Below are 25,038 nucleotides of genomic sequence, written 5' to 3'. Positions count from 1 at the left end.
AAATTGTCCCTGAAAAAATCATTTTATTTTATTTGGTTTCTAAATTCTTCCTGAAAAAATCATTTTATTTTATTTTGTTTCTAAAGTCTCCCTGAAAAAAAAAAAAAAAAAAAACAGTGGGAGATTAATATTGCCCTTTCTGCTTGTGTGCCAGTCTTGACTCCTGGGTGTGCCATCTCTCTCTCTCTCTCAAATTGTGGGCCATAGAAAGCCTATTTATTTTTTTGCTTGATTTGGGTTCCAAAATCTACCTGAAAAAATCAATAAATCAATCAGTGGGAGAAAAATATTGGCCTCTGGGCTTGTGTGCCACTCCTGACTCCTGTGTGTGCCATCTCTCACTCAGTGGGCCATAGAAAGCCTATTTATTTTTTTGCTTGATTTGGGTTCTAAATCCTACCTGAAAAAATCAATAAATCAATCAGTGGGAGAAAAATATTGGCCTCTGGGCTTGTGTGCCACTCCTGACTCCTGTGTGTGCCATCTCTCACTCAGTGGGCCATAGAAAGCCTATTTATTTTTTTGCTTGATTTGGGTTCTAAAATCTACCTGAAAAAATCACTACATCAATCAGTGGGAGAAAAATATTGGCCTTAGGGCTTGTGTGCCACTCCTGACTCCTGTGTGTGCCATCTCTCACTCAGTGGGCCATAGAAAGCCTATTTATTTTTTTGCTTGATTTGGGTTCTAAATCCTACCTGAAAAAATCACTACATCAATCAGAGGGAGAAAAATATTGGCCTCTGGGCTTGTGTGCCACTCCTGACTCCTGTGTGTGCCATCTCTCACTCAGTGGGCCATAGAAAGCCTATTTATTTTTTTGCTTGATTTGGGTTCTAAAATCTACCTGAAAAAATCACTACATCAATCAGTGGGAGAAAAATATTGGCCTCAGGGCTTGTGTGTCACTCCTGACTCCTGTGTGTGCCATCTCTCACTCAGTGGGCCATAGAAAGCCTATTTATTTTTTTGCTTGATTTGGGTTCTAAAATCTACCTGAAAAAATCACTACATCAATCAGTGGGAGAAAAATATTGGCCTCAGGGCTTGTGTGCCACTCCTGACTCCTGTGTGTGCCATCTCTCACTCAGTGGGCCATAGAAAGCCTATTTATTTTTTTTGCTTGATTTGGGTTCTAAATCCTACCTTAAAAAATCAATAAATTAATCAGTGGGAGAAAAATATTGGCCTCTGGGCTTGTGTGCCACTCCTGACTCCTGTGTGTGCCATCTCTCACTCAGTGGGCCATAGAAAGCCTATTTATTTTTTTTGCTTGATTTGGGTTCTAAATCCTACCTGAAAAAATCAATAAATCAATCAGTGGGAGAAAAATATTGGCCTCTGGGCATGTGTGCCACTCCTGACTCCTGTGTGTGCCATCTCTCACTCAGTGGGCCATAGAAAGCCTATTTATTTTTTTGCTTGATTTGGGTTCTAAAATCTACCTGAAAAAATCACTACATCAATCAGTGGGAGAAAAATATTGGCCTCTGGGCTTGTGTGCCACTCCTGACTCCTGTGTGTGCCATCTCTCACTCAGTGGGCCATAGAAAGCCTATTTATTTTTTTGCTTGATTTGGGTTCTAAAATCTACCTGAAAAAATCACTACATCAATCAGTGGGAGAAAAATATTGGCCTCTGGGCTTGTGTGCCACTCCTGACTCCTGTGTGTGCCATCTCTCACTCAGTGGGCCATAGAAAGCCTTTTTTTTTTTTTTTTTTGTTTCTAAATTGTCCCTGAAAAAATCATTTTATTTTATTTGGTTTCTAAATTCTTCCTGAAAAAATCATTTTATTTTATTTTGTTTCTAAAGTCTCCCTGAAAAAAATAAAAATAAATAAAACAGTGGGAGATTAATATTGCCCTTTCTGCTTGTGTGCCAGTCTTGACTCCTGGGTGTGCCATCTCTCTCTCTCTCTCTCAAATTGTGGGCCATAGAAAGCCTATTTATTTTTTTGCTTGATTTGGGTTCCAAAATCTACCTGAAAAAATCAATAAATCAATCAGTGGGAGAAAAATATTGGCCTCTGGGCTTGTGTGCCACTCCTGACTCCTGTGTGTGCCATCTCTCACTTAGTGGGCCATAGAAAGCCTATTTATTTTTTTGCTTGATTTGGGTTCTAAATCCTAGCTGAAAAAATCAATAAATCAATCAGTGGGAGAAAAATATTGGCCTCTGGGCTTGTGTGCCACTCCTGACTCCTGTGTGTGCCATCTCTCACTCAGTGGGCCATAGAAAGCCTATTTATTTTTTTGCTTGATTTGGGTTCTAAAATCTACCTGAAAAAATCACTACATCAATCAGTGGGAGAAAAATATTGGCCTCAGGGCTTGTGTGCCACTCCTGACTCCTGTGTGTGCCATCTCTCACTCAGTGGGCCAGAGAAAGCCTATTTATTTTTTTGCTTGATTTGGGTTCTAAATCCTACCTGAAAAAATCACTACATCAATCAGTGGGAGAAAAATATTGGCCTCTGGGCTTGTGTGCCACTCCTGACTCCTGTGTGTGCCATCTCTCACTCAGTGGGCCATAGAAAGCCTATTTATTTTTTTGCTTGATTTGGGTTCTAAAATCTACCTGAAAAAATCACTACATCAATCAGTGGGAGAAAAATATTGGCCTCAGGGCTTGTGTGTCACTCCTGACTCCTGTGTGTGCCATCTCTCACTCAGTGGGCCATAGAAAGCCTATTTATTTTTTTGCTTGATTTGGGTTCTAAAATCTACCTGAAAACATCACTACATCAATCAGTGGGAGAAAAATATTGGCCCCAGGGCTTGTGTGCCACTCCTGACTCCTGTGTGTGCCATCTCTCACTCAGTGGGCCATAGAAAGCCTATTTATTTTTTTTGCTTGATTTGGGTTCTAAATCCTCCCTGAAAAAATCAATAAATTAATCAGTGGGAGAAAAATATTGGCCTCTGGGCTTGTGTGCCACTCCTGACTCCTGTGTGTGCCATCTCTCACTCAGTGGGCCATAGAAAGCCTATTTATTTTTTTTGCTTGATTTGGGTTCTAAATCCTACCTGAAAAAATCAATAAATCAATCAGTGGGAGAAAAATTTTGGCCTCTGGGCATGTGTGCCACTCCTGACTCCTGTGTGTGCCATCTCTCACTCAGTGGGCCATAGAAAGCCTGTTTATTTTTTTTGCTTGATTTGGGTTCTAAAATCTACCTGAAAAAATCACTACATCAATCAGTGGGAGAAAAATATTGGCCTCAGGGCTTGTGTGCCACTCCTGACTCCTGTGTGTGCCATCTCTCACTCAGTGGGCCATAGAAAGCCTATTTATTTTTTTTGCTTGATTTGGGTTCTAAATCCTACCTGAAAAAATCAATAAATCAATCAGTGGGAGAAAAATATTGGCCTCTGGGCATGTGTGCCACTCCTGACTCCTGTGTGTGCCATCTCTCACTCAGTGGGCCATAGAAAGCCTATTTATTTTTTTTGCTTGATTTGGGTTCTAAAATCTACCTGAAAAAATCACTACATCAATCAGTGGGAGAAAAATATTGGCCTCAGGGCTTGTGTGCCACTCCTGACTCCTGTGTGTGCCATCTCTCACTCAGTGGGCCATAGAAAGCCTATTTATTTTTTTGCTTGATTTGGGTTCTAAAATCTACCTGAAAAAATCAGTACATCAATCAGTGGGAGAAAAATATTGGCCTCTGGGCTTGTGTGCCACTCCTGACTCCTGTGTGTGCCATCTCTCACTCAGTGGGCCATAGAAAGCCTATTTATTTTTTTGCTTGATTTGGGTTCCAAAATCTACCTGAAAAAATCACTACATCAATCAGTGGGAGAAAAATATTGGCCTCTGGGCTTGTGTGCCACTCCTGACTCCTGTGTGTGCCATCTCTCACTCAGTGGGGCATAGAAAGCCTTTTTTTTTTTTTTATTTGGTTTCTAAATTGTCCTTGAAAAAATCATTTTATTTTATTTTATTTGGTTTCTAAATTCTTCCTGAAAAAATCATTTTATTTTATTTGGTTTCTAAAGTCTCCCTGAAAAAAAATAAATAAATAAAACAGTGGGAGATTAATATTGCCCTTTCTGCTTGTGTGCCAGTCTTGACTCCTGGGTGTGCCATCTCTCTCTCTCTCTCAAATTGTGGGCCATAGAAAGCCTATTTATTTTTTTGCTTGATTTGGGTTCCAAAATCTACCTGAAAAAATCACTACATCAATCAGTGGGAGAAAAATATTGGCCTCTGGGCTTGTGTGCCACTCCTGACTCCTGTGTGTGCCATCTCTCACTCAGTGGGCCATAGAAAGCCTTTTTTTTTTTTATTTTGTTTCTAAATTGTCCCTGAAAAAATCATTTTATTTTATTTGGTTTCTAAATTCTTCCTGAAAAATTCATGTTATTTTATTTTGTTTCTAAAGTCTCCCTGAAAAAAATAAAAATAAATAAAACAGTGGGAGATTAATATTGCCCTTTCTGCTTGTGTGCCAGTCTTGACTCCTGGGTGTGCCATCTCTCTCTCTCTCTCAAATTGTGGGCCATAGAAAGCCTATTTATTTTTTTTCTTGATTTGGGTTCCAAAATCTACCTGAAAAAATCAGTACATCAATCAGTGGGAGAAAAATATTGGCCTCTGGGCTTGTGTGCCACTCCTGACTCCTGTGTGTGCCATCTCTCACTCAGTGGGCCATAGAAAGCCTTTTTTTTTATTTGGTTTCTAAATTGTCCCTGAAAAAATCATTTTATTTTATTTGGTTTCTAAATTCTTCCTGAAAAAATCATTTTATTTTATTTTGTTTCTAAAGTCTCCCTGAAAAAAAAAAAAAACAGTGGGAGATTAATATTGCCCTTTCTGCTTGTGTGCCAGTCTTGACTCCTGGGTGTGCCATCTCTCTCTCTCTCTCAAATTGTGGGCCATAGAAAGCCTATTTATTTTTTTTCTTGATTTGGGTTCCAAAATCTACCTGAAAAAATCAGTACATCAATCAGTGGGAGAAAAATATTGGCCTCTGGGCTTGTGTGCCACTCCTGACTCCTGTGTGTGCCATCTCTCACTCAGTGGGTCATAGAAAGCCTTTTTTTTTTTTTTTTTGTTTCTAAATTGTCCCTGAAAAAATAGTTTTATTTTATTTGGTTTCTAAATTCTTCCTGAAAAAATCATTTTATTTTATTTGGTTTCTAAAGTCTCCCTGAAAAAAAAAAAATAGGTGGGAGATTAATATTGACATTTGTGCTTGAGTGACAGTCCTGCGTGTGTGGCATCTCTGTGATTTGGTGCCACAGAAAACAGAGTGTGTAACATTGTGCCTGATTTTCCTTGTGTTCTCACCAACCTGTAAAGGGATATTGAAATCATACTGAAGTTATAGGTCACCGTGTAAGTTGTTTGACAGCAACAAATAAAGTTACTTTGGTTAAGTTTTTAAAACAATGAGGAAGTCTGGTGCAAGAGGTCGTGGCAGTGGGCGTTCATTGTCAGCTGGTAATGATGGTAGTGGAGCATCAGGTGGTCGTGGGAAAAAACATATTCCACCTAAGTCTGGAGCTGTGGAGCCAGGTTCGTCGTCTGGCTACACAAGGCCTCGAATGCTCTCTTTTCTGGGAGTAGGAAAACCGCTTTTAAAGCCGGAGCAGCAACAGTAAGTTTTGGCTTACCTTGCAGACTCAGCCTCTAGCTTTTTTGCCTCCTCTTCTGAAACTGGTAAATGTAAAAGCAGCGCGTCGCTTGTGGATGTTCACGGTCAGGGACAAGTCGCTTCCTTGTCCTCTTCAGCAAAAACAACAACAAGAGAGAAGGATGCAGCAGGCGACACAACGGGTTACTCCATGGAGCTCTTTACACATACCGTCCCTGGCTTAGAAAGTGAAACACTTAACAGGCCATGCCCATTACAAGTAGATTCTGACATGGAGTGCACTGATGCACAGCCACAGCCAGACTACTATGCTGGTCCTTTGACTCAGACCACAACATTGCCCTCTCAGGGTACCGATCCACAATCAGACCCTGATGAGACTATGTTGCCCCGTCACGAAGGCTATACCACCGACCGACACGGTGACACAGACGAAGTTGCACACGAGCTAGAAGAGGAGGTAATAGATGACCCAGTTGTTGACCCCGATTGGCAGCCATTGGGGGAACAGGGTGCAGGCGGCAGTAGTTCAGAAGCGGAGGTGGAGGAGGGGCTGCAGCAGGCATCAACATCGCAACAGGTTCCATCTGCCGGGCCCGTATCTGGCCCAAAACGCGTGTCAAAGCCAAAACCTGTTGGAGGACAGCGTGGCCATCCGGTTAAAGCTCAGTCTGCAATCCCTGAAAAGGGATCTGATGCTAGGAAGAGTGCAGTCTGGCATTTTTTAAAACAACATCCAATTGATCAGCGCAAAGTCATCTGTCAAAAATGTTCAACTAGCTTAAGCAGAGGTCAGAATCTGAAAAGTCTCAATGCAAGTTGCATGCACAGACATTTAACCACCATGCATTTTTAAGCCTGGACTAACTACCTAACGTCCCTTAAGGTTGTAGCACCCTCGGCCAATGAAGCTAGTCAGCAACGCAACATCCCTTCCGTCACTGTAAGGCCACCATTTTCCGCACCACCGGCAGTATCTGTGCAGGTTTCTTTGCCAGCCAAAAGCAGTCAGGGTCAGGTAATCACCAGTTTTGTAGGAGGAAATATTGCATCTAGGGCACCGGCGGAAACAATACCGTCTCCAACCGTCTCTCAGTCTGCCATGTCCACCGGCACACCCGCAAGTTCCACGATCTCCAGCTCTCCAGTCCACCTCACCCTACATGAGACTCTGGTTAGAAAAAGGAAGTACTTATCCTCGCATCCGCGTACACAGGGTTTTAACGCCCACATAGCTAGACTAATCTCGTTAGAGATGATGCCCTACCGGTTAGTTGAAAGCGAAGCTTTCAAAGCCCTGATGGAGTACGCTGAACCACGCTACGAGCTACCCAGTCGACACTTTTTTCCAGAAAAGCCATCCCAGCCCTGCACCAGCATGTTAAACAGCGCATCGTCCATGCACTCAGGCAATCTGTGAGTACAAAGGTGCACCTGACTACAGATGCATGGACCAGTAGGCGTGGCCAGGGACGTTACGTGTCCATCACGGCACACTGGGTGAATGTGGTGGATGCAGGGTCCACAGGGGACATCAATTTCGGGACAGTTGTGCCTAGCCCACGGTCTAGGAAACAGTTGGCTGTAGGCGTTCGCACCCCCTCCTCCTCCTCCTCGTCCTCCTGCAGAAGCGACAGCTCTTCCACAGACCGCAGTCGGCCAACCACTCCATCGGCAGTTGACACTGTTGCACACCAGTTGTCCCATTATGGGCCAGCTACTGGCAAGCGTCAGCAGGCTGTATTGGCTATGAAGTGTTTGGGCGACAACAGACACACCGCGGAAGTTCTGTCCAAGTTCTTGCAACAAGAAACGCAGTCGTGGCTGGGCACAGTAGATCTTGAGGCAGGCAAGGTAGTGAGTGATAACGGAAGGAATTTCATGGCTGCCATCTCCCTTTCCCAACTGAAACACATTCCTTGCCTGGCTCACACCTTAAACCTGGTGGTGCAGTGCTTATTGAAAACTTATCCTGGGTTCTCCGACCTGCTCCTCAAAGTGCGTGGACTATGCTCACATATCCGACGTTCGCCTGTACACTCCAGCCGTATGCAGACCTATCAGCGGTCTTTGAACCTTCCCCAGCATCGCCTAATCATAGACGTTGCAACAAGGTGGAACTCAACACTGCACATGCTTCAGAGACTGCCAACAGAGGCGGGCTGTTATGTTTTTGTGGGAGGATACACATAAACGGGCAGGCAGTAGGATGGCAGACATGGAGTTGTCAGGTGTGCAGTGGTCGAAGATACAAGACATGTGTCAAGTCCTTCAGTGTTTTGAGGAATGCACACGGCTGGTTAGTGCAGACAACGCCATAATAAGCATGAGCATCCCCCTAATGTGTCTGCTGATGCAAAGTTTGACGCACATAAAGGATCAGGCGTCTGCACCAGAGGAAGAGGAAAGCCTTGATGACAGTCAGCCATTGTCTGGTCAGGTCAGTGTACAGGACGAGGTAGCGGGCGAAGAGGAGGTGGAGGACGAGGAGGATGATGGGGATGAGTATATTTTTAATGAGGAAGCTTTCCCGGGGGCACTGGAAATTGGTTGCGTGGCAAGGCCAGGTTCTGGTTTTTTGAGGGACACAAGTGACGTAGATTTGCCTGAAACTGCTCCTCAACCAATCACAACCGCAGATTTGACAACTGGAACTTTGGCCCACATGGCGGATTATGCCTTACGTATCCTCAAAAGGGACACACGCATTACTAAAATGATGAACGATGACGATTACTGGTTGGCCTGCCTCCTTGATCCACGCTATAAAGGCAAATTGCAAAATATTATGCCACATGAGAACTTGGAACTAATATTAGCAACCAAACAATCAACTCTTGTTGACCGTTTGCTTCAGGCATTCCCAGCACACAGAGCACGTGATCGTTCTCACACGAGCTCCAGGGGGCAGCAGACCAGGGGTGCACACATCAGAAGTGGCGTTGGACATAGGGATTTTCTGACCAGGTTGTGGAGTGATTTTGCTATGACCGCAGACAGGACAGGTACTGCTGCATCAATTGAAAGTGACAGGAGACAACATTTGTCCAGTATGGTTACTAACTATTTTCCATCCCTTATCGATGTTCTCCCTCAACCGTCATTCCCATTTGATTACTGGGCATCAAAATTAGACACCTGGCCAGAATTGGCAGAATATGCATTGCAGGAGCTTGCTTGCCCGGCAGCTAGTGTCCTATCAGAAAGAGTATTCAGTGCTGCAGGAACAATATTAACCGAAAAAAGGACTCGTCTGGCTACCCAAAATGTTGATGATCTAACATTCATTAAAATGAACCACAACTGGATTTCGAATTCTTTTGCCCCACCTTGCCCGGCAGACACCTAGCTTTCCTATGAAAAGCTCTTGCCTGTGGACTACTGTGAATTACTTTTCGAATGTCTAATTTGCTGCTGCTGATTGTCCAGCATACGACATGTTTACACCTCCCTAAATGGCCAAACTCCCCACACGGGGCCGTGGTATCGCGACTTGGCGCAAGCACCCGTGAGAGTGCTGTTTGTCTGAAGAGGTGGGTGTGCCCGCTTTTGGTCGACGGCACTGCCACTGGGTCCCTCATAGTTCAATAAAGTGTCTCTGGCGGTGGTGGTGCGCACCCAACGTCAGACACACTGTTGTAACATGAGGGGCCCTGGGCCTGTACCGCCGGCCACAAGAGAGTTCACCCAACCCCAGGTCAAACATTGCTCTACCACTTCCACAGTTATCTCTCACACTTCCACCAATGTTTAGTCTATGCGCTGACATCCTTCCATTCCTGCCACTGACAATACCATTGTGTTGACATGTATGATGGTACTTAACATAGTCAGGGGCAGTGTTCTCTATTTACCACAATAAATACTTTGCGCTAAATTAGTAGGTCTGAAACTACGCAGAGGATCCCACCCCTGAACCTAATGATTGCACCCTTTAGTGTTTTCATTTTGTTTTAATGCGAGACATTCACATTTATTTATTGTTTTGGACTACTAACTGGCAGACACTCATTACAATCGGCCCTGGCTGACCAGACCACTGCTGCACGTCTACCCCTGGAACCAATTTTAAATTGCCTACAGCCAGCCCATTTTACTATGTTAGGCCTTCAAAGCCTGTCTGCGGCCCGTTCTTTCAACTACTACTACACTGACCTGTCTACTGCTGCCCGTGTACTCCTGGAACCAATTATAAAGTGCCTACAGCCTGACCAATTTTATTATGTTAGGCCTTTGAAGCCTGTCTGCGGTCCCTCCTTCCACTAGGCCTCCACTGACCTGTCTACTGCTGCCCGTGTACCCCTGGAACCAATTATAAAGTGCCTACAGCCTGTCCAATTTTATTATGTTAGGCCTTCGAAGCCTGTCTGCGGTCCCTCCTTCCACTAGGCCTCCACTGACCTGTCTACTGCTGCCCGTGTACCCCTGGAACCAATTTTAAATTGCCTACAGCCAGCCCATTTTATTATGTTAGGCCTTCGAAGCCTGTCTGCGGCCCGTTCTTTCAACTACTACTACACTGACCTGTCTACTGCTGCCCGTGTACTCCTGGAACCAATTATAAAGTGCCTACAGCCTGTCCAATTTTATTATGTTAGGCCTTCGAAGCCTGTCTGCGGTCCCTCCTTCCACTAGGCCTCCAATGACCTGTCTCCTGCTGCCCGTGTACCCCTGGAACCAATTATAAAGTGCCTACAGCCTGTCCAATTTTATTATGTTAGGCCTTCGAAGCCTGTCTGCGATCCCTCCTTCCACTAGGCCTCCACTGACCTGTCTACTGCTGCCCGTGTACCCCTGGAACCAATTTTAAATTGCCTACAGCCAGCCCATTTTATTATGCTAGGCCTTCGAAGCCTGTCTGTGGCCCGTTCTTTCAACTACTACTACACTGACCTGTCTACTGCTGCTCGTGTACTCCTGGAACCAATTATAAAGTGCCTACAGCCTGTCCAATTTTATTATGTTAGGCCTTCGAAGCCTGTCTGCGGTCCCTCCTTCCACTAGGCCTCCACTGACCTGTCTCCTGCTGCCCGTGTACCCCTGGAACCAATTATAAAGTGCCTACAGCCTGTCCAATTTTATTATGTTAGGCCTTCGAAGCCTGTCTGCGGTCCCTCCTTCCACTAGGCCTCCACTGACCTGTCTACTGCTGCCCGTGTACCCCTGGAAACAATCATAAATTGCCTACAGCCAGCCCATTTTATTATGTTAGGCCTTCGAAGCCTGTCTGCGGCCCGTTCTTTCAACTACTACTACACTGACCTGTCTACTGCTGCCCGTGTACTCCTGGAACCAATTATAAAGTGCCTACAGCCTGTCCAATTTTGTTATGTTAGGCCTTCGAAGCCTGTCTGCGGTCCCTCCTTCCACTAGGCCTCCACTGACCTGTCTACTGCTGCCCGTGTACCCCTAGAACCAATTTTAAATTGCCTACAGCCAGCCCATTTTATTATGTTAGGCCTTCGAAGCCTGTCTGCGGTCCCTCCTTCCACTAGGCCTCCACTGACCAGACCACTGCTGCCCGTGTACCCCTGGAACCAATTTCAAATTGCCTACAGCCAGCCCATTTTATTATGTTAGGCCTTCGAAGCCTGTCTGCAGCCCGTTCTTTCTACTACTACTACACTGACCAGTCTACTGCTGCCCGTGTACCCCTGGAACCAATGTTAAAGTGCCTACAGTCCAATATTTTTTTATGTTAGGCCTTCGAAGCCTGTCTGCGGCCCGTTCTTTCTACTACTACTACACTGACCAGTCTACTGCTGCCCGTGTACCCCTGGAACCAATGTTAAAGTGCCTACAGTCCAATATTTTTTTATGTTAGGCCTTCGAAGCCTGTCTGCGGCCAGTTCTTTCTACTACTCCTACACTGACCAGACCACTGCTGCCCGTGTACCCCTGGAACCTATTTTTTATTGCATAGAGCATCCTTTTTTTTAATAGTAGGCGTACAAAGTCTGTCTGCGGTCCACTATTGAAATTGTCCTCCACTGCCCAGAGCAATGCTGCCTGTGTACCCCTGTAACCTTTTTTAAGCTGCAGTGAGCCACATTTTTGGTTTAAGGCCTACTACCTGTGTCTGTCTGCGCCACTCAATTCAGCTGTGTTCCTTTTAAAAAAGCTGAGCGTCAATAGTCTTGTTTTCAGCCTCTAGGAATTTTAAAACTGCATTGGGGGTACAACTTTGGTAGGGCCTACTAACGGTGTCTGCCGCCCCAAGGTGTGCCCCAGGTTTCGTCCACATTGCTTCGGTCTTCCGACTCTCGTTTAGTAGTTGTTGAAAACTACACTGCATTAGGCCTAAAAATTGGGTATAGGGTGTAGAGACGGTGTGTTCCACTCCAAGGTGTTCCCCAGGTTTCCTCGCCATTGCTTCGATCTTAATGCTCTCGTTTAGTAGTTGTTGGAAACTACACTGCATTAGGCCTACAAATTGGGTATGGGGTGTAGAGACGGTGTGTTCCACTCCAAGGTGTTCTCCAGGTTGCCTTTCCTGAGCTTCTGTCTTCAGGCTCTCGTTTAGTAGTTGTTGGAAACTACACTGCATTAGGCCTACAAATTGGGTATGGGGTGTAGAGAGATGGTGTGTTACACTCCAAGGTGTTCCCCAGGTTTCCTCGCCATTGCTTCGATCTTAATGCTCTCGTTTAGTAGTTGTTGGAAACTACACTGCATTAGGCCTACAAATTGGGTATGGGGTGTAGAGAGATGGTGTGTTCCACTCCAAGGTGTTCCCCAGGTTTCCTCGCCATTGCTTCGATCTTAATGCTCTCGTTTAGTAGTTGTTGGAAACTACACTGCATTAGGCCTACAAATTGGGTATGGGGTGTAGAGAGATGGTGTGTTCCACTCCAAGGTGTTCCCCAGGTTTCCTCGCCATTGCTTCGATCTTAATGCTCTCGTTTAGTAGTTGTTGGAAACTACACTGCATTAGGCCTACAAATTGGGTATGAGGTGTAGAGAGATGGTGTGTTACACTCCAAGGTGTTCCCCAGGTTTCCTCGCCATTGCTTCGATCTTAATGCTCTTGTTTAGTAGTTGTTAGAAACTACACTGCATTAGGCCTACAAATTGGGTATGGGGTGTAGAGAGATGGTGTGTTCCACTCCAAGGTGTTCCCCAGGTTTCCTCGCCATTGCTTCGATCTTAATGCTCTCGTTTAGTAGTTGTTGGAAACTACACTGCATTAGGCCTACAAATTGGGTATGGGGTGTAGAGAGATGGTGTGTTCCACTCCAAGGTGTTCCCCAGGTTTCCTCGCCATTGCTTCGATCTTAATGCTCTCGTTTAGTAGTTGTTGGAAACTACACTGCATTAGGCCTACAAATTGGGTATGGGGTGTAGAGAGACGGTGTCTTCCACTCCAAGGTGTTCCCCAGGTTTCCTCTCCATTACTTCGATCTTCTGGCTCTCGTTTAGTAGTTGTTGGAAACTACACTGCATTAGGCCTACAAATTGGGTATGGGGTGTAGAGAGATGGTGTGTTACACTCCAAGGTGTTCCCCAGGTTTCCTCGCCATTGCTTCGATCTTAATGCTCTCGTTTAGTAGTTGTTGGAAACTACACTGCATTAGGCCTACAAATTGGGTATGGGGTGTAGAGAGATGGTGTGTTCCACTCCAAGGTGTTCCCCAGGTTTCCTCGCCATTGCTTCGATCTTAATGCTCTCGTTTAGTAGTTGTTGGAAACTACACTGCATTAGGCCTACAAATTGGGTATGGGGTGTAGAGAGATGGTGTGTTACACTCCAAGGTGTTCCCCAGGTTTCCTCGCCATTGCTTCGATCTTAATGCTCTCGTTTAGTAGTTATTGGAAACTACACTGCATTAGGCCTACAAATTGGGTATGGGGTGTAGAGACGGTGTGTTCCACTCCAAGGTGTTCTCCAGGTTGCCTTTCCTGAGCTTCTATCTTCAGGCTCTCGTTTAGTAGTTGTTGGAAACTACACTGCATTAGGCCTACAAATTGGGTATGGGGTGTAGAGAGATGGTGTGTTCCACTCCAAGGTGTTCCCCAGGTTTCCTCGCCATTGCTTCGATCTTAATGCTCTCGTTTAGTAGTTGTTGGAAACTACACTGCATTAGGCCTACAAATTGGGTATGGGGTGTAGAGAGATGGTGTGTTCCACTCCAAGGTGTTCCCCAGGTTTCCTCGCCATTGCTTCGATCTTAATGCTCTCGTTTAGTAGTTGTTGGAAACTACACTGCATTAGGCCTACAAATTGGGTATGGGGTGTAGAGAGATGGTGTGTTCCACTCCAAGGTGTTCCCCAGGTTTCCTCGCCATTGCTTCGATCTTAATGCTCTCGTTTAGTACTTGTTGGAAACTACACTGCATTAGGCCTACAAATTGGGTATGGGGTGTAGAGACGGTGTCTTCCACTCCAAGGTGTTCCCCAGGTTTCCTCTCCATTACTTCGATCTTCTGGCTCTCGTTTAGTAGTTGTTGGAAACTACACTGCATTAGGCCTACAAATTGGGTATGGGGTGTAGAGAGATGGTGTGTTACACTCCAAGGTGTTCCCCAGGTTTCCTCGCCATTGCTTCGATCTTAATGCTCTCGTTTAGTAGTTGTTGGAAACTACACTGCATTAGGCCTACAAATTGGGTATGGGGTGTAGAGAGATGGTGTGTTCCACTCCAAGGTGTTCCCCAGGTTTCCTCGCCATTGCTTCGATCTTAATGCTCTCGTTTAGTAGTTGTTGGAAACTACACTGCATTAGGCCTACAAATTGGGTATGGGGTGTAGAGAGATGGTGTGTTACACTCCAAGGTGTTCCCCAGGTTTCCTCGCCATTGCTTCGATCTTAATGCTCTCGTTTAGTAGTTGTTGGAAACTACACTGCATTAGGCCTACAAATTGGGTATGGGGTGTAGAGACGGTGTGTTCCACTCCAAGGTGTTCTCCAGGTTGCCTTTCCTGAGCTTCTATCTTCAGGCTCTCGTTTAGTAGTTGTTGGAAACTACACTGCATTAGGCCTACAAATTGGGTATGGGGTGTAGAGAGATGGTGTGTTACACTCCAAGGTGTTCCCCAGGTTTCCTCGCCATTGCTTCGATCTTAATGCTCTCGTTTAGTAGTTGTTGGAAACTACACTGCATTAGGCCTACAAATTGGGTATGGGGTGTAGAGAGATGGTGTGTTACACTCCAAGGTGTTCCCCAGGTTTCGTCCACATTGCTTCGGTCTTCCGACTCTCGTTTAGTAGTTGTAGAAAACTACACTGCATTAGGCCTACAAATTGGGTATGGGGTGTAGAGAGATGGTGTGTTACACTCCAAGGTGTTCCCCAGGTTTCGTCCACATTGCTTCGGTCTTCCGACTCTCGTTTAGTAGTTGTAGAAAACTACACTGCATTAGGCCTACAAATTGGGTATGGGGTGTAGAGAGATGGTGTGTTCCACTCCAAGGTGTTCCCCAGGTTTCCTCTCCATTGCTTCGATCTTCTGGCTCTCGTTTAGTATTTGTTGGAAACTACAGTGCATTAGGCCTACAAATTGGGTATGGGTTGTAGAGAGATGGTGTGTTACACTCCAAGGTGTTCCCCAGGTTTCGTCCACATTGCTTCGGTCTTCCGACTCTCGTTTAGTAGTTGTAGAAAACTACACTGCATTAGGCCTACAAATTGGGTATGGGGTGTAGAGAGATGGTGTGTTACACTCCAAGGTGTTCCCCAGGTTTCGTCCACATTGCTTCGGTCTTCCGACTCTCGTTTAGTAGTTGTAGAAAACTATACTGCATTAGGCCTACAAATTGGGTATGGGGTGTAGAGAGATGGTGTGTTACACTCCAAGGTGTTCCCCAGGTTTCGTCCACATTGCTTCGGTCTTCCGACTCTCGTTTAGTAGTTGTAGAAAACTACACTGCATTAGGCCTACAAATTGGGTATGGGGTGTAGAGAGATGGTGTGTTACACTCCAAGGTGTTCCCCAGGTTTCGTCCACATGGCTTCGGTCTTCCGACTCTCGTTTAGTAGTTGTAGAAAACTACACTGCATTAGGCCTACAAATTGGGTATGGGGTGTAGAGAGATGGTGTGTTCCACTCCAAGGTGTTCCCCAGGTTTCCTCTCCATTGCTTCGATCTTCTGGCTCTCGTTTAGTAGTTGTTGGAAACTACACTGCATTAGGCTTACAAATTGGGTATGGGGTGTAGAGAGATGGTGTGTTACACTCCAAGGTGTTCCCCAGGTTTCGTCCACATTGCTTCGGTCTTCCGACTCTCGTTTAGTAGTTGTAGAAAACTACACTGCATTAGGCCTACAAATTGGGTATGGGCAGTAGAGAGATGGTGTGTTCCACTCCAAGGTGTTCCCCAGGTTTCCTCGCCATTGCTTCGATCTTAATGCTCTCGTTTAGTAGTTGTTGGAAACTACACTGCATTAGGCCTACAGATTGGGTATGGGGTGTAGAGACGGTGTGTTCCACTCCAAGGTGTTCTCCAGGTTGCCTTTCCTGAGCTTCTATCTTCAGGCTCTCGTTTAGTAGTTGTTGGAAACTACACTGCATTAGGCCTACAAATTGGGTATGGGGTGTAGAGAGATGGTGTGTTACACTCCAAGGTGTTCCCCAGGTTTCCTCGCCATTGCTTCGATCTTAATGCTCTCGTTTAGTAGTTGTTGGAAACTACACTGCATTAGGCCTACAAATTGGGTATGGGGTGTTGAGACAGTGTGTTCCACTCCAAGGTGTTCTCCAGGTTGCCTTTCCTGAGCTTCTATCTTCAGGCTCTTGTTAAATAGTGGTTAAATGGAACAACTGCATTTGGCGTACTAGTTGGTTTGGGACTAAACATACTGATCCACTAGGCAGATATTACGCTGCATGTTGAATCACAAGAGTGTCCTGTTTTTTTATAAAAAGTTAGAATTTTATTAACACAAACAATACAAATAATAAAACAATGCCTCAAAACCGTAAACATTATATACTGGAAACAAGCGTTTGTAGAATTCTAGGAAAACATTAGGTAACATACATATCGTTAAGCCCATTGTATTGGGCACTAGAGCATGCTAAGAAAATTCTTAATAAAATTTTTTTGTGTTCATTTTTTATTGCATCATAATACCAAACTATGAGCTAATTCTGTACCACTACACAATTTGATAATGATATAAATTATTTCATTATTATTAGAGGCATGCTGGAAAATCAGCACAGGCATTAAAAAGCACTCCGACAAATTGCTGCTCAAAAGCACTAGACACACTGTTACAAATACCCTAAATATAGTTATACAAAAATAGATAATACCAATGGGTGCAAGAGATTATTAGATCCACAATTAATGATATGGTTTAAAGTACTACTTGGTGATAATTTCAATACACCGTCGGGAAATCCCATACTTTAACCCCAGCTACCATTGGTGCCATAAACGCTGGAGGTAAGTAACTCTATAGTGTCATACCAGCTACTGTGAGTGCCCTGACCGCTAAATTAATGATTATATAAACAGTGCAACTTGATGCAAATAAGCAATTGTTACCCTAAAAATATGTTAAACTAGCTCCTATTGGTGCCGTGACCCCTAAACTAATGATTGTATAAATAAAGCAGTTTGTTATAATTACGCGCTGCTGCCGTATGGGTAAACAGCTCCAACAGAATGCGAACCTAGCTTCTACTGAATGCCGCAGTCACTGGGCCAATAATCATACAGTCAGGACAGCCCGTTATACATAAGCGTTTGTTACCGTGATGCCAGACCACTGCATGCCCTGATTGCAAGAACACATAAGGTAAGTACACTCTATGCCAAGAGGATTCCTACAAGGTGCAACGCACAAACCAACAGGTAATACTCGGAACTAAAATGGAGCGTTATAGCCACCCATATGTACATAGATGAACAATGCGTCCCTACGTTGGTCCCAGATAAATACAAATGCCGTATAATCAGCCCTCTACATGCAATAAAATATGCCTGAATAAATGGTACAAAAACACCCACACATATACATATTACCTAATTGTGAGACGCTTCTCACTTCCAGCCGCACATGGCACGCCACTTTCCAGAGACCCCGACGCGCGTTTCGCAACAGCTTCCTCCTGGGGGAAGCTGTTGCGAAACGCGCGTCGGGGTCTCTGGAAAGTGGCGTGCCATGTGCGGCTGGAAGTGAGAAGCGTCTCACAATTAGGTAATATGTATATGTGTGGGTGTTTTTGTACCATTTATTCAGGCATATTTTATTGCATGTAGAGGGCTGATTATACGGCATTTGTATTTATCTGGGACCAACGTAGGGACGCATTGTTCATCTATGTACATATGGGTGGCTATAACGCTCCATTTTAGTTCCGAGTATTACCTGTTGGTTTGTGCGTTGCACCTTGTAGGAATCCTCTTGGCATAGAGTGTACTTACCTTATGTGTTCTTGCAATCAGGGCATGCAGTGGTCTGGCATCACGGTAACAAACGCTTATGTATAACGGGCTGTCCTGACTGTATGATTATTGGCCCAGTGACTGCGGCATTCAGTAGAAGCTAGGTTCGCATTCTGTTGGAGCTGTTTACCCATACGGCAGCAGCGCGTAATTATAACAAACTGCTTTATTTATACAATCATTAGTTTAGGGGTCACGGCACCAATAGGAGCTAGTTTAACATATTTTTAGGGTAACAATTGCTTATTTGCATCAAGTTGCACTGTTTATATAATCATTAATTTAGCGGTCAGGGCACTCACAGTAGCTGGTATGACACTATAGAGTTACTTACCTCCAGCGTTTATGGCACCAATGGTAGCTGGGGTTAAAGTATGGGATTTCCCGACGGTGTATTGAAATTATCACCAAGTAGTACTTTAAACCATATCATTAATTGTGGATCTAATAATCTCTTGCACCCATTGGTATTATCTATTTTTGTATAACTATATTTAGGGTATTTGTAACAGTGTGTCTAGTGCTTTTGAGCAGCAATTTGTCGGAGTGCTTTTTAATGCCTGTGCTGATTTTCCAGCATGCCTCTAATAATAATGAAATAATTTATATCATTATCAAATTGTGTAGTGGTACAGAATTAGCTCATAGTTTGGTATTATGATGCAATAAAAAATGAACACAAAAAAATTTTATTAAGAATTTTCTTAGCATGCTCTAGTGCCCAATACAATGGGCTTAACGATATGTATGTTACCTAATGTTTTCCTAGAATTCTACAAACGCTTGTTTCCAGTATATAATGTTTACGGTTTTGAGGCATTGTTTTATTATTTGTATTGTTTGTGTTAATAAAATTCTAACTTTTTATAAAAAAACAGGACACTCTTGTGATTCAACATGCAGCGTAATATCTGCCTAGTGGATCAGTATGTTTAGTGCTATATCTGAGTGCTACCCATCCCAAATGTGTGGTAATGGGTTTGGGTTATATGTTGACTAGTTGGTTTGGGGCCTACTAACAGTGTCTGCCGCTCCTTGCTGTTCTCCTGGTTTCCTGTCCTGAAATTCCATTTTCAGGCTCTCGTTAAGTAGTTGTTAATGTTAGACTGCATTTGGCCTACTAGTTGGGTTGGGGCCTACTATCGGTGTCTGCCACTCCTTGCTGTTCTCCTCCACTGAACAAAGCTGTGCCGCCTGTTTACTACGGTTGCCAATTTTGAACTGCATTTCGACTACTTACTGATTTGGGCCTACTCTCTGTGTCAGCCTCTCATTCCAGTTGTCCTCCACTGCAATGCCCCCTGGTTAGTCCTGTGTTACCAATTTTGAACTGCATTTAGCCAACTTTATTCTTTGGGCCTATATCTGTGTTTCCTCCTCATCTTGCCCATTGCCCAGCCAGTGATAGATGAGTCTGCTGGTACATTGACCCGTAACGCAAAATTCCCCGTACACAGCAAGATTGTGACCCTGCTGAAAGTCAGGTTCCTCTTCCCGCATACCATACCACCTTACACGGGGACAAAGAGGAAGGTGCAGATGAAAGTGCAGGTTCCTTCATCAGGTGGGGGGAGGAATACTAGTTAGCGACGTCACTGGCACAGGGCCTCTCATAGTACGCAAAAGTGTTGCTGCCGGTGGGAAGCGCCCCCGCTGTGCAAACACACCGCTGTACTTTGAGGGGCCCTGTGCCAGTGCCAATGCCAACTAGTGGCCCCCCCTGCTTGCTCAGGATCACAGCACTTGCAAAGTTTAAATACTTACCTCTCCCTGCTCCACTGCCGTGACGTGTTCCAGATTTCCTGGGCCCACTAATTACTTGAACCAGCCCTACCCCCCACAACTTTAGCCAAATGACCCCCAATTTCAAATGCCTTCCAATTATTATAAGGTAAATTACGATTGACAAGCTTCTGTAACAAGAATGGATGTTTTTGCCATTAAAATGGGCAGTGTAGGTGTTTTCCTGGCCTCCACTCACTGCCGACTATGCTCCCCCATTGACTTGCATTGGGTTTCGTGTTTCGGGCGATACCCGACTTTTCGCGATAATCGGCCGATTCCACTCGACTCGACTTCAAAGATAGTCGGGTTTCGCGAAACACGACTCGACTCTAAAAAGGTCAAGGTCGCTCAACCCTACTTATTAGCGTTGTCATATAAACCATGTAACGCCAAGTAGTGCGCATGCATGAATCATGATAATGGTGAATAAGTCCCCAAATTCCCACCCCCACACCCACGCAATGGATCCAGGCCATACCCACAACCCATGACCGAGATACACCGATGGGAGAAGGGACGGGCAGGGGAATAATTAATAACAAAGTGTGCTTATGACAATAAACAGTGCATTATGAAATATATGGTAATAATATAAGACTATTTGAACAAGCACAATTATAAAAACATCCCGGCGATGCACATGAGAGAGCCCACAAATGGGGACATACAAAGTAACACAATATCAGACATTAAGGACATAAGGATTGAAACATGACAACAGTGAAAATATATATATTCATTGTTGCCACACAACAAATCTAATATTAGTTATCATTACAACAGCTGTTATTAATTAACCTATACATCCCAGATTTGCCAAAATTGTATTGTCCATTTTTCCAATATGAAACTTCTTTCGGAAATGATGTTACTAGTATTTCAATCACATTCCATTTGCATGTTGATGTTGATGTTCACAATGTCGGGCGTCACATGGGCACAGTCAGGATGGTAAACACACTAAAAATGTACGAAACAGAGATACAAAATTAAAAACTGATTGGGCACAATAGAGACAACAGGAAAAATGTGTAAATGTATATCTTCTTCAAAGATAAGAGGAGAATCCATGCGCTTCATTGAGACCCATGGGCGACATTGTGCCCAGTGTGGTAATCCACCGGCACTCCCTCTGTGCCAAAATACGTTGAACATTACCACCTCTAATACCACACTGGACAAGATCAATTCCACGTACCAAAAAAGACTTGGTTACACCCATGGAACTGTCGAAAGTGACGTGGTATAGTCTTCAATTGTGTCATGTCTGTCTCATTTTTAGCAGCCATTATGTCATGTACATGTTCTCGTGTGCGTGTGCCCAAATATACTACACTGTGTTCCAAATTATTATGCAAATTGGATTTAAGTGTCATAAAGATTTAATTGTTTTGTTTTTCAAATAAACTCATGGATGGTATTGTATCTCAGGGCTCAATGGATCACTGAAATCAATCTTAAACACATGTGATAATTAGTTTTCCAGGTGATTCTAATTAAAGGAAAACTACTTAAAAATTATGTTCCACATTATTAAGCAGGCCACAGGTTTCAAGTAATATGGGAACTAAAAAGGGTCTCTCTGCTGCTGAAAAGCATTAAATAGTGCAATGCTTTGGGCAAGGTATGAAAACATTAGATATTCCACGAAAACTTAGGAGTGGTCATCATACTGTGAAGAGATTTGTGACTGAAACAGAGCACAAACAGAGTTCATGCAGATAAAGGCATAATGAGGAAGGTTTCTGCCAGAAAAAATCATGGGATTAAGAAAGCAGCTGCCAAAATACCATTTCAAAGCAGCAAACAGTTATTTGAAGCTGCTGGTGCCTCTGGAGTCCCTCGAACCTCAAGGTATAGGATCCTTCAAAGGCTTGCTGTGGTGCATAAACCTAATATTCAGCCACCCTTAAACAGTGTTCACAAGCAGAAATGGTTAAAGTGGGCCCAGACATACATGAACACTAATTTCCAAATAGTCTTGTTTACTGATGAGTGTCAATCAACCGTGGATGGTCCAGATGGAAGTAGTAGTGGATGGTTGGTGGATTGCCACCATGTCCCAACAAGGCTGCGATGTCAGCAAGGAAGTGGAGGAGTCACCTTTTGGGCCAGAATCACGAGGAAACAGCTGGTAGGACGCTTTAAGGTTCCTGAAGGTGTGAAAATGACCTCTGGAAAGTATTTAGAGTTTCTGACTGACAACTTTCTTCCATATTCTAAAAAGCAGAAACGTGCTGTAAGGACTTGGACTGTATATCTGTTTCTAGTTGCTGTTTGCCCTCAGTTCAGTTACTTTTGCCCTTACCTAAGATGGAGTCATTGGTCTCACGGGGGCCATCTTGTTTCCTGTCAGATTTTCCATGTTCCTGTCTGTGGTGTATTTAAGGGAGCTCTGAATATATACTCATTGCTTGAGTATCTTGTTCCTGACTTGTGATCAAGCTGGAAGAACTGCTATCTTGCTGGTTTCTTCGTTACTTTGGGATACCCCATCTGTCTCCGGTTCTACATCTCTTCATTGCAAAGACTTGTTTCCCTGGATCTGCTCTGCACCCGTCTCTGCTGCTGGACTGCTCCCTGCTAGGAGGCCTAGCCTGGTCTCCAGGTCTCTGGATCTCACATACTTGGACTTCCACGGTCTGTACACATGCTTACTGCCTATCCAGCTCTGTCTGCTACTAACCTGCTGTGTCATAGCTGTTTACCTGCATATCATTATAAATATTCTTGAACTCTTAACCTATTGACTCTCGGCCTCTTTTCTGACCCATGATACTGATCTCCACTGCACTTAGCACTAAGTTTATTACACGTGCCTTCAGGAGCAAAATCATCTTCATGCATGATAATGCACCATCTCATGCTGCAAAGAATACCTTTGAGTCATTGGCTGCTATGGGCATAAAAGGAGATAAACTCATGGTGTGGCCACCATCTTCACCTGACCTCAACCGTACAGAGAACCTTTGGAGTATCATCAAGCAAAAGATCTATGAGGGTGGGAGGCAGTTCACATCAAAACAGCGGCTCTGGGAGGCTATTCTGACTTCATGCAAAGAAATACAAGCAGAAAATCTCCAAAAACTCACAAGTTCAATGGATGCAAGAATTGTGAAGGTGATATCAAAGAAGGGGTCCAATGTTAACATGTAACTTTACCTGTTAGGAGGTTTTGGAGTTAAATAGCTGTTTTGTTCAGTGAATGTGACATCCTAATGCTGCAAATTCCACAAATGAGCATTTTCAGTTCTTTAAAACATCAAATGTATAGAAATTCTACTGTGCCTAATAATTTGGAACAGTGCATTTTGAGTTTTTATTTATTTTGGAGATTATACTGTTGTCATTGGGAGATTTCTTCAATAAAATTTGATGTATAATCTAACGGGTGATGACTTTTATTAAGGTACCGTCACACTAAACGATATCGCTAGCGATCCGTGACGTTGCAGCGTCCTGGCTAGCGATATCGTTCAGTTTGACACACAGCAGCGATCAGAATCCTGCTGTGATGTCGTTGGTCGCTGCAGAAAGTCCAGCACTTTATTTCGTCGCTGGACTTCCTGCTGACATCGCTGAATCAGCGTGTGTGACGCCGATTCAGCGATGTCTTCGCTGGTAACCAGGGTAAACATCGAGTTACTAAGCCCAGGGCCGCGCTTAGTAACCCAATGTTTACCCTGGTTACCAGCGTAAAAGTAAAAAACAAACAAACACTACATACTTACATTCTGGTGTCTGTCCCTCGGCGCTCTGCTTCTCTGCCCTGTGTAAGCACAGCGGCCGGAAAGCAGAGCGGTGACGTCACCGCTGTGCTTTCCGGCCGCTGTGCTTACACAGGGCAGAGAAGCAGAGCGCCGAGGGACAGACAGCGGAAGGTAAGTATGTAGTGTTTTTTTTTTTTTTACTTTTACGCTGGTAACCAGGGTAAACATCGGGTACTAAGCGCGGCTCTGCGCTTAGTAACCTGATGTTTACCCTGGTTACCGGCATAGTTGGTCACTGGAGAGCTGTCTGTGTGACAGCTCTCCAGCGACCAAACAGCGACGCTGCAGCGATCCGGATCGTTGTCGATATCGCTGCAGCGTCGCTTAGTGTGACGGTACCTTTAGACTGACTGTCATTTGCACCGACCATTTAGAAAAATCTGAGAAAAATATCATTTGCATAATAATTTGGAACACAGTGTATATACAGGAGGAGATGACACGTTAGGGCTGGCGAAACGCACCGAGTTAATTTGAGAGATATTATTTGGTGCGTTCGCAGCCCGGGGTCCACCGAGCAGCAGAAGACCTGCTGCTAGCAAATGGCGGACCTATATGGCGGTAGAAACGCACTCTGTTACTTCACAGAGACGGTGTCACGCCGTAAATGGCGATAAAGGGGCAGGACGGCGTACTGGGACCCGCACCTGTCCCTACCACTTAAATGGGGCCCTGGCTTTCCCTTATCTCGGGGGTACCTATGATGGTAAGGAGGCCCGAGCCGCCAGCACATCCCTGTCTCCTGTGCAGGCCCCGTCAGGGGTCCCCTCTCCCCCCAAAGGAGGTGGACTGCACCAGTGTAATAATACAACAAATAACAGGGTATACAGACAAGGTAACTAAAAGTATCAAACTAACCAAATGCTCACACAACCACAGAGGAAACACAGAGAAGGGAAGAGAAGGAAAAAACTTAGGAAGGAAAACAGGTTTAACATGCAACCAAAAGTGCAGACACCAATCACTGTAAATAAACCTACAACACCAACACTACGCTCCTTCAACCTCCTTAATGACCAGGCCAATTTTTACAATTCTGACCACTGTCCCTTTATGAGGTTATAACTCTGGAACGCTTCAACAGATCTTGGCGATTCTGACACGGTTTTCTCATGACATATTGTAGTTCTTGAAAATGGTAAAATTTCTTTGATATTACCTGCGTTTATTTGTGAAAAAAACAGAAATTTAGCGAAAATTTTGAAAATATCGCAAATTTCCAACTTTGAATTTTTATGCAATTAAATCACAGAGATATGTCACACAAAATACTTAATAAGTAACATTTCCCACATGTCTACTTTCCATCAGCACAATTTTGGAACCAAATTTTTTTTGTTAGGGAGTTATAAGGGTTAAAAGTTGACCAGCAATTTCTCATTTTTACAACACCATTTTTTTTTAGGGACCACATCTCATTTGAAGTCATTTTGAGGGGTCTATATGATAGAAAATACCCAAGTGTGACACCATTCTAAAAACTGCA

The sequence above is a fragment of the Ranitomeya imitator genome, chromosome 8 (assembly GCF_032444005.1).
Source record: "Ranitomeya imitator isolate aRanImi1 chromosome 8, aRanImi1.pri, whole genome shotgun sequence".
Lineage (NCBI taxonomy): Eukaryota > Metazoa > Chordata > Amphibia > Anura > Dendrobatidae > Ranitomeya > Ranitomeya imitator.
Note: the sequence above shows the minus strand (reverse complement) of the source record.